At 41.3% G+C, this 15,954-nt stretch overlaps 1 pseudogene; it reads left to right on the top strand.

Annotated features, from left to right (window-relative positions):
* The first annotated feature begins 2,116 nt into the window (after nucleotides 1-2,116).
* LOC115478353 overlaps nucleotides 2,117-15,954 on the top strand; it is a 40,095-nt pseudogene continuing 26,257 nt past the window's right edge.

Raw genomic sequence — 15,954 nt, 5'->3', positions numbered from 1 at the left:
GCAATTGCAACTTTTCTCTGAGGGGTTTGGCACTTTCGAAGTGTGTTTTGCTGAATATCAGTCTGGCTGCTGTATTTTGGATGGTCTGGAGTTTTTTTTATGAGTTCTTTGCAGCCCGCGTAGATTCCATTGCAATAATCTGCATGGCTTAGGACCATTGATTGTATTAGGTATCGAAAAGTTGCTCTTGGGAAGAAAGGTTTTAATCGTTTGAGCTTCCGCATTGAATAAAACATTTTCTTTGTTACAGAGTTTACTTAGCTCTCAAAGCTAAGCTCTAGCTAGGCTGGCTGGTCCGCTCTTCGCGTGTCCCATTGGAGCAATCTTGTGCACTTCTTTGGATTTAGCCATCACCTGAGAGTTTTGAATTTTGTTTCTGGGTATATGAGTAAGCTGGATGCTGAATCCTGTGACAATGTTAAGGTAACAGATACAGTTTTTGATGGCGTACAAATCCGAATCTTTGACCCTATAGAGAAGCGTGACAAGACACTGAAGCGTGGTGTTATATATCTCCATGGTGGAGGCTGGACCTTGGAAGGTGCAAACCCCTGAGGCAGGCGCCTTTTTGGCGCCGAAACACGGCCCGTGTCGGGTCCTTGACCAATAAAGTACTCCTGTTGTCCCATTCTTGAAGGTCCAGTGTTGCTTTTTTCTTTTGGTTTCTCCGTTTGTATACTGTATTACCCTCTCTGCCTGTATTGCATTTGTGTGTGACAATGTACAGAATGCTGGCACTTTTGTGGATAAGTGTTCATTTGCCTATGAAAATGTCAGCAGGTTGCTTAAGCACTATTAAGTGACATATTCCAGACTCTATATATGGCGCCTAGAAAATCCGTGCGGAAAACATTTCCGCCTAAGCATATTCTATAAGTGGCGCCTAGATTTAGGCGCGGTATATAGACTATGCTTAGTTGATATCCTAGCGCCTAAAACCACGTGCCCCCATTTACACCAACGAAAATGTGGCGTAAATCCTGGCGCATAAATGCAAGAAGGCATTTACATGGGTGGAACATGGGAAAGGCATGGGTGGGGCTCCCACTTAACACACATAACTTATATAATATTGTAAGTTATACATGCACTTTCTGCATTTGGCCACCTACAGTTATGCCACGTGTATGGCTGGTTTAGTTGTGACCGTGTAAATGTTAGGCCTGTTGATGCAGGGTTGTGCTAGAATTCTATAACAGGATCTGAGTGCCCAGCAGCTGTTACAGAATAAGTGCTCCCTAGGTGACATTGGGGTATCTGAATGACAGTAGAGGCTTCTACTCACCCAGGCTTCCCTTTCTGCAGCCCAAGTGCATCTCTCAGTTATAGGATTGCCTCCACAATAGTGATTCAGCCACTATCCATATAGCTGAGTAGTTTAGAAATGATTTTTTATAGGCCTGAAGTAAATAGCTTAGCTATGTAGATAGCGGATGAATATTGTTTCAGGTTTATTCAATACCTAATATACTGCTTAGGGGAAAACCATGAAAGCATTTACAATTTAATGTATATTAAAAGAGAGAAAAGAAATAGAACTACAATAATAAAGAAAAGGATAGGTAGACTACCAGAGATCCAGAAACCGACACTGCACACATCAGATCGCCACATCTCCATCGGACGGCCAAGGGTACCTAAAATCCAAAAGCTTGGTGAAACAAATAAGTCTTGAGTTTGACCTTAAAATCATCCAAAGACTGTGTTAAACATAAGTCCAGGTGGAGAGGATTCCACAACGTATGGCCCTGCACACTAAATGTTTTTTTCCTAACCATGGAAAAGTGAATTAAGGAGTAGAGAGGAACCTGGAGAACACTGCCTTGAGAAGAATGGAGTGTGCTTGAAGGAGTACAAGGCAACAAAAAAAAAAAATAAGACGGAGGGAATATCCAGAGAAGAGAAACTTGAATATTAAAATGAATAACATAGAGGGCACCCAATGTGTATCCCTGAGGCAAACCAAAGTGAAGATCTGAACATCGTCAGCATATTGAGAAAACTGTTAAAAAAGGTGCCCAAAAACTTTTAAAGAATACCTGTGCTGTTATATACAGTTAGTTGTTCTACCCTTGCTGCACCCTATTTACTTAGTGCTGGATCAGATAGAGGGATTTTTGCTGGCAGTATCCAGATATTGCTATTGAAAATCCACTGATTTACATGTTTAGCAGCAAATACTAGACATAAGGCCATTTGTTTATTGGATGCACTATATTTTACAGTATAGTGTTTATTCCTATCATTTACACAAGCATATAAAAGAAACTTTTGCAGTATTCAAAGTGAGATGTTCAAATTGAGAGCTTCCAGAGCTGGGCAGGGAAGAAGGATCTCCTTTGGAAGATCTGCAAAAGTGATGGTAAGGGCCTGCTTGGGCATCAGTTTTTATGTCATTAAGTTTTACAGTCTTTTTCAACTTTACAGCGTACTTCATTATCAGTTAAGGTGTTCTTTCTGCTGACATTCATAGATGCCTGTTCCCTCATGTATTGCTTAGTTAATATAATCACCTACACTTTGTCTTGCAAGGCTAAAACACTTGCAGACTGAGCTGCTCTCTTGTCTCTACCTCTTCCTTTTTTAGTCAAGTAAGGTATCAAAAAAATTATGAAATTAGCAAAGAGGCCCAGAAAAAAAAATATTTTAAACCGATGGAGAGTCAATATTTCTGCTTGTCCAATGTAGTTTGGAAGCTTTACAGACTGTACTGTGAATGTAGGTTTCTTTTAAGTTAATCCATTGTAAGGTATCACAGGAAGAATGTTTGCTGACTTTCCATTCCTACATTTTTAATGTTTTTGTTTTCAGTGCAAAGCCTACTACTATAATATGTGCCTATTAAATCTTCAGACTCATAGAGCAGCTTCACTAATGTGGAATAATGTTTTTGCAGGACAGAGTAGGACATATAGAGGAGAATATGTACCTGTCTGCTAGCCTTTGATTTTATAAATTAATCTACAAATAATTGTTATTTTAGCAAAAAGACAATTCCAATGAGATCCGTAGAACATCAGGCACCTCTTACTATGGGTACCATATACCAAATTTTCAAGGGCTTTTTTCCCCCACTCTGAGCCTTTAATGGGGGGGGGGGGGGGGGGGGGGGGGAACCTTGATCAGTGAAGACTAAATAAGCTAAAAGGGTTGGAAAACATCCAGAAAAATATTGGTACATAATGTTGAGGTGATCTACAGTTTACACAAAGCAATTTAAAAAGGCATTTTTTCTAAAAGAAAAATAAATCAGAACATAAGAAATGCTATACTAGGTCAGAGCAAAGGTCCATTAAGCCCAGCATCCTGTTTCCAATAGTGGTCAAGCCTGGTCACAAATACCCAGTAGAATCCCAAGGAGCAGATCCATTTCCCAAGTTTACCTGGCTACCAAGGGTTTGTCTAAATATCTTTTAAAGCCCAACTATTTTTTATTTATTTATTTAGATTTTGCTCGCACCTTTTTCAGTAGTAGCTCAAGGTAAGTTACATTCAGGTACACTGGATATTTCTCTGTCCCAGGAGGGCTCACAATCTAAGTTTGTACCTGAGGCAATGGAGGGTTAAGTGATTTGCCCAAGATCACAAGGAGCAGCAGTGGGATTTGAACCGGCCTCTGGATTGCAAGACCGGTGCTCTAACCACTTGGCCACTCCTCCACTCCTATGCACTATATGTTAACTGCTTTCACCACATCTTCCACCAATAAATTCCGTAGCCTAACTGTGCATTAAAAGCAATTTGTTTTAAAAGTACTGTTTAGCTTCAAAACATACTCATTTTAGTATTATTTGAAAAAGCAAACAACCATTCCCTGTTTACTCGATCCATTCCGCTCATGATTTTATAGCTCTCTATCATATCTCAACTGTTTCTCCGCCAATCTGAAGAACACTAACTTGTTTAATCTTTCTCCATAGGGAGGTGTTCCATCCCCTTTATCTTTTACATCACCTTTCTCTGAACCTTTTGTAGTTCCACTATATTTTCTTTAGAGGAGGCAACCAGAACTTCACAAAATACTAGTTCATGATCTATTGCTTCAAAATGTTCTTGATGTGCTTGCAGTGACTGTATCTTGGTTTGAAACATCAGATATTGTTCTGGTAAAATCATGTTGTCCTTCTGGTTATATTTGGGTTTGGGCATGTCAGGAAGTTAGGAGAGGGGGAGGAATATCGCTAATTTACCGTGAGTGTTTGGGTTTAGAGATTGTGTGTGTTGAGAGTCCTGGAATGATTGTTGAGAGTCCTGGAATGATTGAAATACTAGTTATGAAAAATACTGTTTTGAATGTATGTGTGTTGTATTGTCCTCCATTTGTGTTGGAACAAGATTGTCTTTTGTGGAATATGCTGGTGACACTGCCAGTGGATTTAACTAAATCAGTGATTATGAGGGCTGTTTCTTCGCATGTATTATTTGATGTTCTTTCTGCCTTAGGGTTTAAGCAAATAGTGAATGCTGTAATGCATGAAGCAGGGCATATGTTGGATCTTGTGTTTGCCGCCCAGGTATGTGATGCATTAATTGATATGAAATATGGTACCTTTACCTTGGACCGATCATAGCTTGATATTGTTTATATTACCTTTGGTTAGTAAAAGTAACCAGAAGGACAAGATGATCGCAAAGAAATTTGAGGGGAGGTGGATACACAAGAGTTGCAGGAAGTATGGTTGCCTGAGTTAAAGCCTTTGATTTGGATCTATCTGGGTTGGTTGATCATTAGCTTTGGATCAGGTGGCACTTGAGCATATGGTGAAGGTTAACACAGGATGTAATTCCACACCTTGGTTCTCTGCTGGTTTACAACAGCTATGGCGAGAGTTGCACCGGGCTGAGCGGGAGTGGCGGAGAAACAGGGATGTAGATTGTAAAGATAGTTATATAATAAAGTTGCAGGAGTATCAAGTGATGGTGGTAAGAAAAAAGAGTGGGTATTATCAAAAGCAGATTAGTGAGTCATTGAATAAACCTAGAGAGCTGTTTTCTGTGGTCCTTATCTACAGTTAAAGAACCTTCCTTAGGTGATTCTGGGATGTCTGCTGATGAGTTTGCAGATTTCTTTCAGATGAAGGTCAGGAATGTGATGCAGGGATTCTCTCATGATGTGACTGTATGTGATACTGAGAGGGAGAATATGGCATGCTGGGATACATTTGCCAGGGTGTCTGATAGAGAGGTATCAACATATTTGAAATCTTGTCGTCCAACAGGGTCTGTGATGGATGTGCGTAGACTGTGTGTTTGCAGAATTTGTCTACATCAGTGCTGTCTGAAATGGTTAATAAATCGCGGGATAGTGGGTTAGTACTGGCTGTTTTTAAAGTTGCTACTGTTATGCCCAGAATTAAATATCCTGCCCTGGGAGCTACTATGCTCGGCAATTATTGACCGGTTGCTTCTTTACCAGTGCTGGGAAACATTGCTGAGTGAGTGGTTTACTGTCAATTAGAGGATCATTTGTTGAATGAGCAATGCCTTCATCCATTTTGTTATGGATTTCTCAGTGCACACAGTACTGAAGAGTTGATGGCAGTGAGCATGGATGAGGTTCGGCAGGGGTTGGATAACCATGTTAGTTATCTTATGGTTTTCCTGGATGTGTCCGCTGCGTTTGATACCCTCATACCCTCAACCATTGGATTTTGTTAAAGCATTTAATGGATTGTGGTGATGAGGCATCTGTTTTGGCTTGGTTCAAGTCATATTTTACTGATATGTGGGAGATGAATTGTCTGAGAACTGTGACATGTGGAGTGCCTCAAGGCTCGGCTCTGTCCGGGATATTAGTTAGTGTATATAGCCCCAGTTTGTAGGGTGTTAAAGGAATTTGGAGTGGTATACTGCATTTATGCAGATAACATACAATTCTTTCTCCCGTTGACAGAGCCAGTGCCTATCATGGTTACTCGGTTACAAGCAATTCTAGAAGGAATATGTCATTGGATGTTTCAGAATAGTTTATCCCTTAATATGTCAAAAACAGAAATATTGCTGGTGACCACTAAACCAGCAGTGTCTTTTCCACCTGAGGTTGTAATCTCTGATATTATGATTCCTTTATCTTCTGTCATAAAAAATTTGGGTGTACTGTTTGATACTGCACTGTCATTTTTCCTCTCAGATTTGTTCTGTGGTGAAAAGATCATATTATAAGCTGCGTTTACTTAGTAAATTATCAGAATAAGTTCTATAGGGTGCTACAGAGTTTGGTCTTGACTGGTTTGGACTACTGTAATATCTGTTATGTGAGACTGCCTGCTGTACATATGCAGGCATTGCAGGTAATAATGAATTCAACAGTACATTTGTTATATGGACTGTCAAAATAGGAACATGTTATCAGAAGTTGAACTGGTTGACCATGCAAGATGTAATCGAATTTAAGTTGCTGATGATGGTTCATTATTGTGCGCATCATGACTCATCCCAGGATTTATCAGATTGTCTTAATCTATATTGCCCGAAGCGGGTGCTTCGATCGGTTAACACCTGTCTGTAACAGTTTCGGATTTTCGATTGTTTTGTTTAGAGGATACAAGGAAGCGTATCTTTTCTCTTGCTGGACTGACAGAGTGGAACTAATTACCCAGAACTCTCAGGACACAGAAGAATTCAGGGTTGTTTAAGAGACTACTGAAGCATCATTTGTTGGTGCAGGTATCTGTGTAACTGATGGACACAATATGGTGATCTGTTTATTTGTTATATCTTTACTGAGTTTGTTTTGCACTTGATGTGTTTGCAATGTTTTATTATGTATGTTTGATTTATTCACTGTTCTGGATAAGGGCGGTATATAAATGGTAATAAATGAAATGAAGATATGGTCACACAATAGAGCAATATAGAGGCATTACGATAGCCTTTGTTTTATTTTCAGTTTCCTTCCTAATAATATCTAGCAGAGAGTTTTTATATTACAATGATGTTTCATTCAATTATATGACCTAGTCAGTATCTCATTAAATAAGGATGATGTAACAGTGGTAATAATTTGGATTACATGCCTTTCATGTAATCCAGATCACAAAATAATTTACAACCAGGTCCCTCAGAAGCTGACCTATAGTTACCACTAGGATAGGAAACCTGGCTACCAGATTTGCTGTGTGATGTTTTATGACTGCTTCCAGAGGACGAATGAGAGAAGGTGCCATCTTGTACTGTAAATACCAAGTCTTAGTTGGCTAAAGTCAAGCATAGGAAGATCACTGCTTCCAGAGGACGAATGAAAGAAGAAGCCATCATGTAAATTCCAAGTCTTAGTTGGCTAAAGTCAAACATAGGAAGCTAATTTAACATGCTTTTGGTTAAAAATAGGAAAGAGGCTGGTGTCACTTTTATAGACAATTCAATTTATTGATCAGATGCATGAATCATTTTCCACCTTTTCTGTTCTTAGTGCAAACCTTGCTCATTTTATATTTTCTTCTTATGTATTTTATATTTTCCTCTTATGTTTATGGTTAGAAGAACTGTGGGAGGGCAACATTTGAAGTCATCAAATCCCAGGCATTCTCCCAAGAGTTCATTGTTTTAACATCTAGATCAGTGTTTACAAGACTTGTCCTGGAGCTTCACCTAACAGCAGAAGCGTAGCCAGGTTTTGACGTCAGGGGGAGCAAACCTTTTGTAAAATAGGTGCCAGTGCAAAGCTGCAGACCCATTTTGTATAGGTACTATTTCATTCAAAATCTGTTTGGGGGAGCAGTTGCTCCCCTTGCACCCCACCTAGCTATGCCTCTGCCTAACAGAGTATCCATGAATGAGTATGTATGTTACACATTTACATCCTCTAGAGACTAGTGTATGCAAATATATCTGGCGTTTATTCATTGCAGATATCCCGAAAGCCAGACCTGCTAGTTCAGGCTTCAGGATAAAGTTGAGAAATAATGAATTAGCCATATCTTAGCCCTAGTAAATTACAGATGACCACACTCTTTATATTGTCCGATACAGACTAAGATGAACAGGAAGCTACTTAGTTTTCCTTTTAATAATGCCAGCAGCAAGCTGCCCTACTTTTTTTTTTCTATTTTTTTTTCTCCATCACCACACCTCAGAAAAATATGACAAGAGTGCAACAATAAAGGGAGGATATGAGTAACCTGGCTGAAAGAAATTTCATCCTAGGTCAGCCATGCAAAATGGTTTCTTGTTGAGTTAAACATAAAAGTAGTTTTTGATTTGTAATCAGAGGTTTTTAAGTTTAGATACAAGATTCCCAGATGGAAATATAGGCTACAATATGGAATTGCAATGTGGAACCTCAGCCATATTTCTAGAGCCCAAGAAAGGGGAAAAATTCACCATTTAAAAAAAAGAAAGTATAAAATCAGAGTAAAAAGGGAAGGAACACAACCACTAGCTAATGTCATTTAAAGTTTGAGAGTTAAAAGTTGCAGTGTCAAGGTCCATGAACAAACTGGTAAAGTGTAGTAGTACAGTTAATCCTTCATAATGTCAAAATCTAGTTAATATAGCTTTATGACTTCTCAAAAAAAATGAAAGTACTTTTGTAAGAGATGCTACACATCATCACTCAGCTGTCATCACTAAAAGCCCTATTTTAGAAACAACATGTATGTGAGGTCAGCAGATGGAGGGTGGAGGCGAATCTAAAATATGCATAACTACACCCTCTGGTAATATGGCAAAAAAACAGAGCCATAATATCTACATTTCAAAATAGCAGACAGATATACATGTATGACACCTGTATTCAGCAGTGTGCTAGCACTTACTAGCTGTCAGAAGATGGGTATATATGTGAATACAAGCTCAGTGACAATCAACATATGGAAAAATAGCCATGGATACATGAGTAGGTTTCATGTGTATGGAGCACTGTCCCTGTAGCTTTTATGTGCCTTCCTGCACGCCCCATGTGCATGGCATAGTTTACCCCATGAAACCATTATGTGTTTCTGATCTTGTGTTACATAGCAACCTCTAGTAGGCCAGTGATTATACTCCTGTTCCTTTGGTGCGTTCTACCCCCTTCTGAAGCAACTTCCTGTTTCGAATGCAATGGGACTTGGGAGAGATGCTAGATGGGAGGGTAGTTGGGAAGAAAGAGAAAGATGTTGGACACAGGGAAGGAGAGACATGTGTTGTGTTGAACAATGGAAGGGGAGGAGGTAGGGAGAGATGCTGGCTTATGTGGGATAGGGTGGGAGGAGAACAACGGCAGCAGCAGCAGGAAAGAGAGAGAGAGCAATGTTGGACCATGGAGGGGAGAGAGAGGAAGAGAGATGTTGGACCATGGAGGGGAGAGAGAGGAAGAGAGATGATTGACCATGGGGGGGGGGGGGGCAGGAGAGTAGAGAGATGGGACAGGAAGATGATAGGGGTGTGGAGAAAAAGGGACAGGAAGATATTAGGCCATGGTGGGGGGATAGGGAGAGGAAATATTGGGCTCCAACAGTGAAGGGAGGGAGGGAAAATTGTGGAACCATGTGAGACAGACCAAGAAGGGATGGCAAGATAATTGTTGAGAGGAGGATAGCGAAAACAGAGGTAGTAATGGAGGATAGATGGAAGGGAATAGCAAGCTGAGAAGGCATGATGGGAAATGGGACAGCCAAGGAAAGAGAGAAGAATATGGAAAGTTAATTGGTAACTGAAAAGTTAAAAGAAGGAAAAGGGTGAGAAAAAATGAAGTTGGGTGGATAGAGGCTGAAAATAAAAAAGGGAGATAAGACAGATAAGGGAAAGATTGATATGTCATAGACAGGTGTAGTGAAGGAATAGAACAAGACAGGGGAGAGAAGAAAAGACAAATAGACAAAAGTCACTGGAAAAGAATTAGCAGAAGATGGAGAAACTGGGACCAACATGATGGAAAAATAAAATATCCAGAAAAAAGTGTTTTATTTTCAGTTTATTAACTGGAATATGTTAACTTTGGGATTTGTGTATCACAAATGACTTTGTATTGTGTTCACAGGCATAGCCAGATGGTTGATTAAGGGGGAAACAAGGCTAAACTAGTGGGTAGATACCAAATTCTTACCCTGCCTCCCCTCCTGCCCCACCAACCTCCACCTGAATGCAAAATATAAATACCTGATCTGGCAAGGATCTCCAGGTGAAGACTTCCTTTGCTGTTCCAACAGCCAGAACTCTTCCAAGCTCTGCAGCCAGTGGCAGTGTCCCCGAGCTGCTGTTGCCACTGCTGACCCATGCCCGTGAATGCTTGTTTTTTTCTGCATACATGAAAACTGAGCATGCATGAGGGGGAGGGCAGCAATGGTGGCAGCAGCAGCAGCTTGTGAACACAACCACCAGCTGCCGAGCTTGGAGATACATTGTATCTTCGTTCCATCTCTGTTACCAAAGCAGTTCCGCCACCAAGACCCTGACGCAGCTAAAACGAAACACTGGCCATCGTTGGCTTGGGGCAAGAGTGCGGAACATTGTATCTTCGTTCCATCTCTGTTACCAAAGCAGTCCGCCACCAAGACCCTGACGCAGCTAAAACGAAATGCTGGCCATCGTTGGCTTGGGGCAAGAGCGCGAAAGATTGACAGCGCACCGTGGAGCACCTTAGTGCTGTTTGTTTGAAAGCTAAGTATTTCTTTCAAACTTCATACACATACTCACAGTGTTGTTGCTGTGGTATGTTTTCACAAGTGTTCGATTTGTTTAGACCAGTGTACGAAGAACGTTACAGTTACCGCAATACACTTTAGGTTTTTGGCCAATGATGAACAGAAGATCTTTTTCAAGACCCGTTTCAGGTCTGTTGTGTATCATCGAGGAGTTCTGTGAGGCCTTTTTTCCTAAAAAAAATCATCATTACACTCACAGCTGCCACACTACTGGATACGTGTGGGGTTTTTTCATTCAGTGGGGATATCTTTTAGTTATTATCTTAAGATTTCATATCTCCACACCCCATTCAATTGTATTTTGCTTAAATTAGTACTTTCTTTTCAACTTTTTCTTGCTGGCTAACCCTGAGTATTGAGGAAGTACTCAAAGGTGAGGCAGGAAGGGCCCAGAAAGTAACATCATCTGCAAACAGGGAGAGGCCATTGGTCTTTACTCCACTTGCCTGAAATGAAAAGTCTTGCCTCACCAATTTGCTTCATTTCTTTGAAGGCGTGGATAAAGGTGAGCCGGTTGATGTAGTGTATCTAGATTTTCAGAAAGCTTTTGATAAAGTTCCTCATGAGAGACTCATGAGAAAATTAAAGAGTTATGGGATAGGAGGCAAGATTCCGGTGTGGATTAGGAATTGGTTTTGGGATAGAAAAAAGAGGGTAGGGTTAAATGGTCATTTGTCTCAATGGAGGAGGGTGGACAGTGGAATGCCAGAGGGATCTGTACTGGGACCGGTGCTATTTAACATATTTATAAATAATATGGAAATTGGAACGATAAGTGAGGTAATTTAAATTTGCAGATGATACAAAACTATTCAAAGTTGTTAAAATATGTGCAGACTGTGAAATATTGCAGGAAGACCTTATCCAAATGGTGGACAAATGCAAGGTGATGCTCTTTGGAAAGAATAATCTGAATCATAGTAACCTGATACTAGGGTCCACCTTGGAGGTCAGCACTCAAGAAAAAGATCAGGGTGTCATTGTAGATAATATGCTGAAATCTTCTGCTCAGTTTGCAGCAGCAGCCACAGGAGCAAACAGGATGCTAAGAATTACTAGGAAAGGGATGGTGAATAAGATCGAAAATACTTTAATGCCTCTGTATCGCTCCATGGTGCAACCGCACCTTGAGTATTGCGTTCAGTTCTGGTTGCCGTATCTCAAAAAAGATATAGCTGAATTAGAAAAGGTTCAAAGAAGAACGACCAAAATGATAATGGGAATGGAACTCCTCTCGTATGAGGAAAGGCTGAAGAGGTTAGGGCTTTTCAGCTTGGAAAAGAGATGGATGAGGGGAGATATGATTGAGGTCTACAAAATCCTGAGTGGTGTAGAATGAGTAGAAGTAAATCGATTTTTTACTTGTTCCAAAAGTACGATGACTAGGGGACACTTGGGGAAGTACATGGAAATATGTTTTCACTCAATGAATAGTTAAGCTCTGGAACTCTGCCAGAGGATGTGTTAACAGTGGTTAGTGTGTCTCGGTTTAAAAAAGGTTTGGACAAATTCCTGGAGGAAAAGTCCATAGTCTGCTATTGAGAGAGACATTTTGAAGCAACTTCTTACCCTGGAATTTGTACTATGGAGTGTTGTCATGATTTGGGTTTCTGCCAGGTGCCTGTGTCCTGGCTTGGCCAGTGTTTGGAAAACAGGATACTGGGCTAGATGGACCATTGGTCTGACCCAGTATGGTTACTCTTAATGTTCTTATGTCTAGATCAGACACAATAAATGAAGATACATTTTATTTTAGAAGGAATATTTTTCAGGGTGCAGTTTAAGGGCTCTGTTTACTAAGCTGCGCTGTAGCATGGGGATGATCAAAAGCAAACGCCGGCACTAGAGGCTGTTAGCGCCGGCATTTGCTAACGCCCAATGATCAGAGTCCCCGAGCGCGTGAAACGGCGCGTTCGAGGGCTCTGAACGCAATTAGCATACAAATGCATGCAAAACAGGGCTAAACATTCATCCCCAATGATCAGCGACCAGCGCACCAAAGATTGAGTCGCTGGCCACGGCAAACCCTACGCCAGCTGCGAGCTGGCAGAGTTTGCAGATCATTGGGGAGGCATGGTGAGCCCTGTCCAGCATGCTAGCAGGCCCCCATTCCCCCCAACAAAGCAAACCTGAAGACCACCCCCCGCCCCCAGCGACAGGGAGCTGCAGGTCCAGCGGACCTCCAGTACCCCGATGATCCCCCCTCCCCCCACAGGTTCAGGGAGGGCTGGAGATCCGCTGGGTCTCCAGCCCCCCAACCCCCCCCCCCAGCAAAGGGTCCCTGGTGGTCCAGTGATCAATGTACCCCCTTCCCTACCTACCCCCCTACCTTGTGGGTTGGAGGAAGGATGTAGCCTGCCTCCCTCCTCTTCCTTCGACGCCGCAAAATGGCGGCGCCTAGCCCTGCCCAGTGTATCCTGGGTTTCGCTGGGCGGGGCTACACACCATATAAGAGAGAAACTCTGTTGCTCGGGGGGGGGGGGGGGGTTGGTTGCCCACTGGGCCACCAGGGACTGTTTTGGAATGTTGAGGGGAGTTACGGGGGGCTGGAGACCTGCCGGATCTCCAGCCCTCCCTGAACCTGGAGGGGGGGGGGGGGGACCGGAGGTCCACCGGACCTCCAGCCCCCGTTGCTCGGGGCAGGGGTAGTTGGAGCCTGGTGGTCCCATGGATCTCCAGCCCCTGTGTTTGACAGGTTTGGGCTTTTGACAGCCCAGACCTGTCAAACAAGTGCGGGAGGATTGTGCTGAGCACATGCTCAGGCACAATTCTCCCGCTCTTCTACCCCATGATCAGAGATAATTGCGTGCTTAAATTTGCCTGCAATTATCTCTGATCATAGGTCTAATAACACCCTGCGCTGTTCCAGTGCTAGTTTTTGGAGCGCTGTTTGGAACTGCGCGGGGTTTTGATCATCTGTTTGTAGGTGTGCTAATGTTTTAGCACTTGCTAAAAATCAGCTTCTGCTAACACTAGAGACACCTATGGGTGTCTCCAGCATTAGCATGTGCTAATTTTTAGCACACGCTAAAAATGCTAGCGTGCCGTAGTAAACAGGGCTCTAAGATTCTTATGTTGGTTTTTAAATGTTTATATGCAGAACTACCTGGATATTTTATTGAGATATTGAAGCTGTATATGCCAAGATGTACATTGTGTTCTGAATCTGCAAAGTATTTGCATGGTCCTTCTGCCACAGCGTGTCATTATGTGGAGACACAGAACTGTGTGTTTTCTGCTGTTTCTTGGAATGAGCTTCCCAGTTATTTAAGGTGTTGTGGAAGTGTACAACAGTTTGTAAAATTATTGAAAATTCACTGTTAAGGCTTTTTTAGAGTAAGTTTTATGTATTTTTACTGTGTTGCTTTTAACTCACTGGACAGATAGGGTTTTTGGGGCATTATGATTTTAGATGTATTTTGTTTGTGTATATTGCTTATGAATGTACACTTGTAACCCGCCGTGTTAAAGGCAGGATATAAATTTTAAAGTAAATAAACATAGAAGGTTTTTCAGTAGATATGGGCTGTCATTTCCAGTGCCCTGAAGAATATCAATAACATATTTCATGTCATTGCATGTGTTTAACGAATGAAAACAAGCAAAAAAAAAAAAAAAGCATGACCTTTCATGGGTTTTTTTATTTGCTGGTAACGTCTTTATTTTACAGTATAATAAAGTACTCTGTTGTGCATATACTCCTAACAGCAGTATATTACTTTTTTTTTTTTTTTTAAATTAATCAGCCAATGAAAGTAAGCAGAAATTGTTGGTACGTTAGAAAAACATGACTGAAAATTTGTTATTGTTTTATTTGTAGGGCACCTCTGAAAGTCTGGAGTTGCTCCTATACTGACATCCTTGGAATTACTTAAGCTATTGGGGCACCTGAATGCCATACACTTAGCACCAATTATATAATGTCTTGGCACCAAGCTTCCATTATAGAATGCTTATGTTTATTCGTTGCTTGATATACTGCCTGTACAAAAGAAGGTCAAAGCGCTGTACAAATTAAAATATAATAAAAACAAGGAAAGGAACTACAAATATTGATAGGAAAGGAGACAAGCACACAAAGGGCTAGATTCTATATACTGTGCCTGAAAAATCTGCGTGGTAAAAAATACGCCCAAGCGTATTCTGTAAAGTACGCCTAAATTTGATAGAATCGGATTAACTTTTTATGCAGTATGTAGAATACGCTGAACGCCTCTCCAAGTGACCAAATTTAGTTGTGTCCATTTAGGCCATATTTTACTTGGCCTAAATCCCAATGCCTAAATTAGGTGCAAAGTGAGTGTATTCTATAATAATGCGCATAGATTTTTGAAATGCCCATGACCCGTCCATCCCACGCCTATACACTTAGCAAGTTCTGTGCATAAAATTTAATGCCAGTACTGATAATTGCTTCAGTGCATTCATTCCCAACGCTACAGCGGTAGCTAGTCCAGTGCTAATGGCCTCTAGCACCCACATTTCCTTCTCAGCATCGGGGCCTAAAGGCAATTCTAAAGAAATTAGCTTCAGGAGAGATTTAAATTGGGAGAGAGACAGTTCAGACCTGAGGGGAAGGGGAAGATCGTTCCATTGTCTAGGGGCTAGAAAAAAGAACGCAGTAGAACATGTGGAATCGTGTGCAAATTTTGGGGAGGGAAGAACTATACTGGCATATTCATGTTTAGTCACACCCTCTTATGCCATGTTAATGGCAGGCATAAGATGGCAGGCATAAGATGGCACGCCTAAGCGTGCCAAGTGATATGTATGATCTATAGTATTCTATAAACTACATGCATGACTGAGACACACCGCCTTACAGTTATGTACTATGATGGTCTTCTACTAAGCCACGGTAGCATTTTTAGCTTGCAGTAGAAATCAGCTGGTGCTAAACACCAAGATGCCCATAGGAATATAATGGGCATCTTGGCGTTTACTGCCAACTGATTTCTACAGTGAGCTAAAAATGCTACCGAGGCTTAGTAAAAGATCCTCTATGGCACTAACTTATAGAATACTGCTTAGAGCATGTAGGCACCTGTCAGTGGCCCTTTAATGTGTCTAGTGGGCTCATTTCAGAACAGAAAATCATCTAAAAGTGGCATAGAGCAGCATTTGGACGTTTTTCCTCACAAAAACGTCCAAATCAGTATTTTCAAAACCTATTTTTAGACGTTTTTCTATGAAGTCTGTCGGAAGTACGTCCAAATCTCTAGGGGGCATGTTCAGGGTGGGACTTGGGTGTTCCTAGACTTAGATGTTTTTCAGCCATAATGGAACAAAACAAAAACATCCAGGACTAAAACTAAGACGTTTTGAGCTA

Source organism: Microcaecilia unicolor, chromosome 10, assembly GCF_901765095.1.
Source record: "Microcaecilia unicolor chromosome 10, aMicUni1.1, whole genome shotgun sequence".
In the NCBI taxonomy this organism is placed as follows: domain Eukaryota; kingdom Metazoa; phylum Chordata; class Amphibia; order Gymnophiona; family Siphonopidae; genus Microcaecilia; species Microcaecilia unicolor.
Note: the sequence above shows the minus strand (reverse complement) of the source record. Positions and strands in the feature narration are given on the sequence as shown.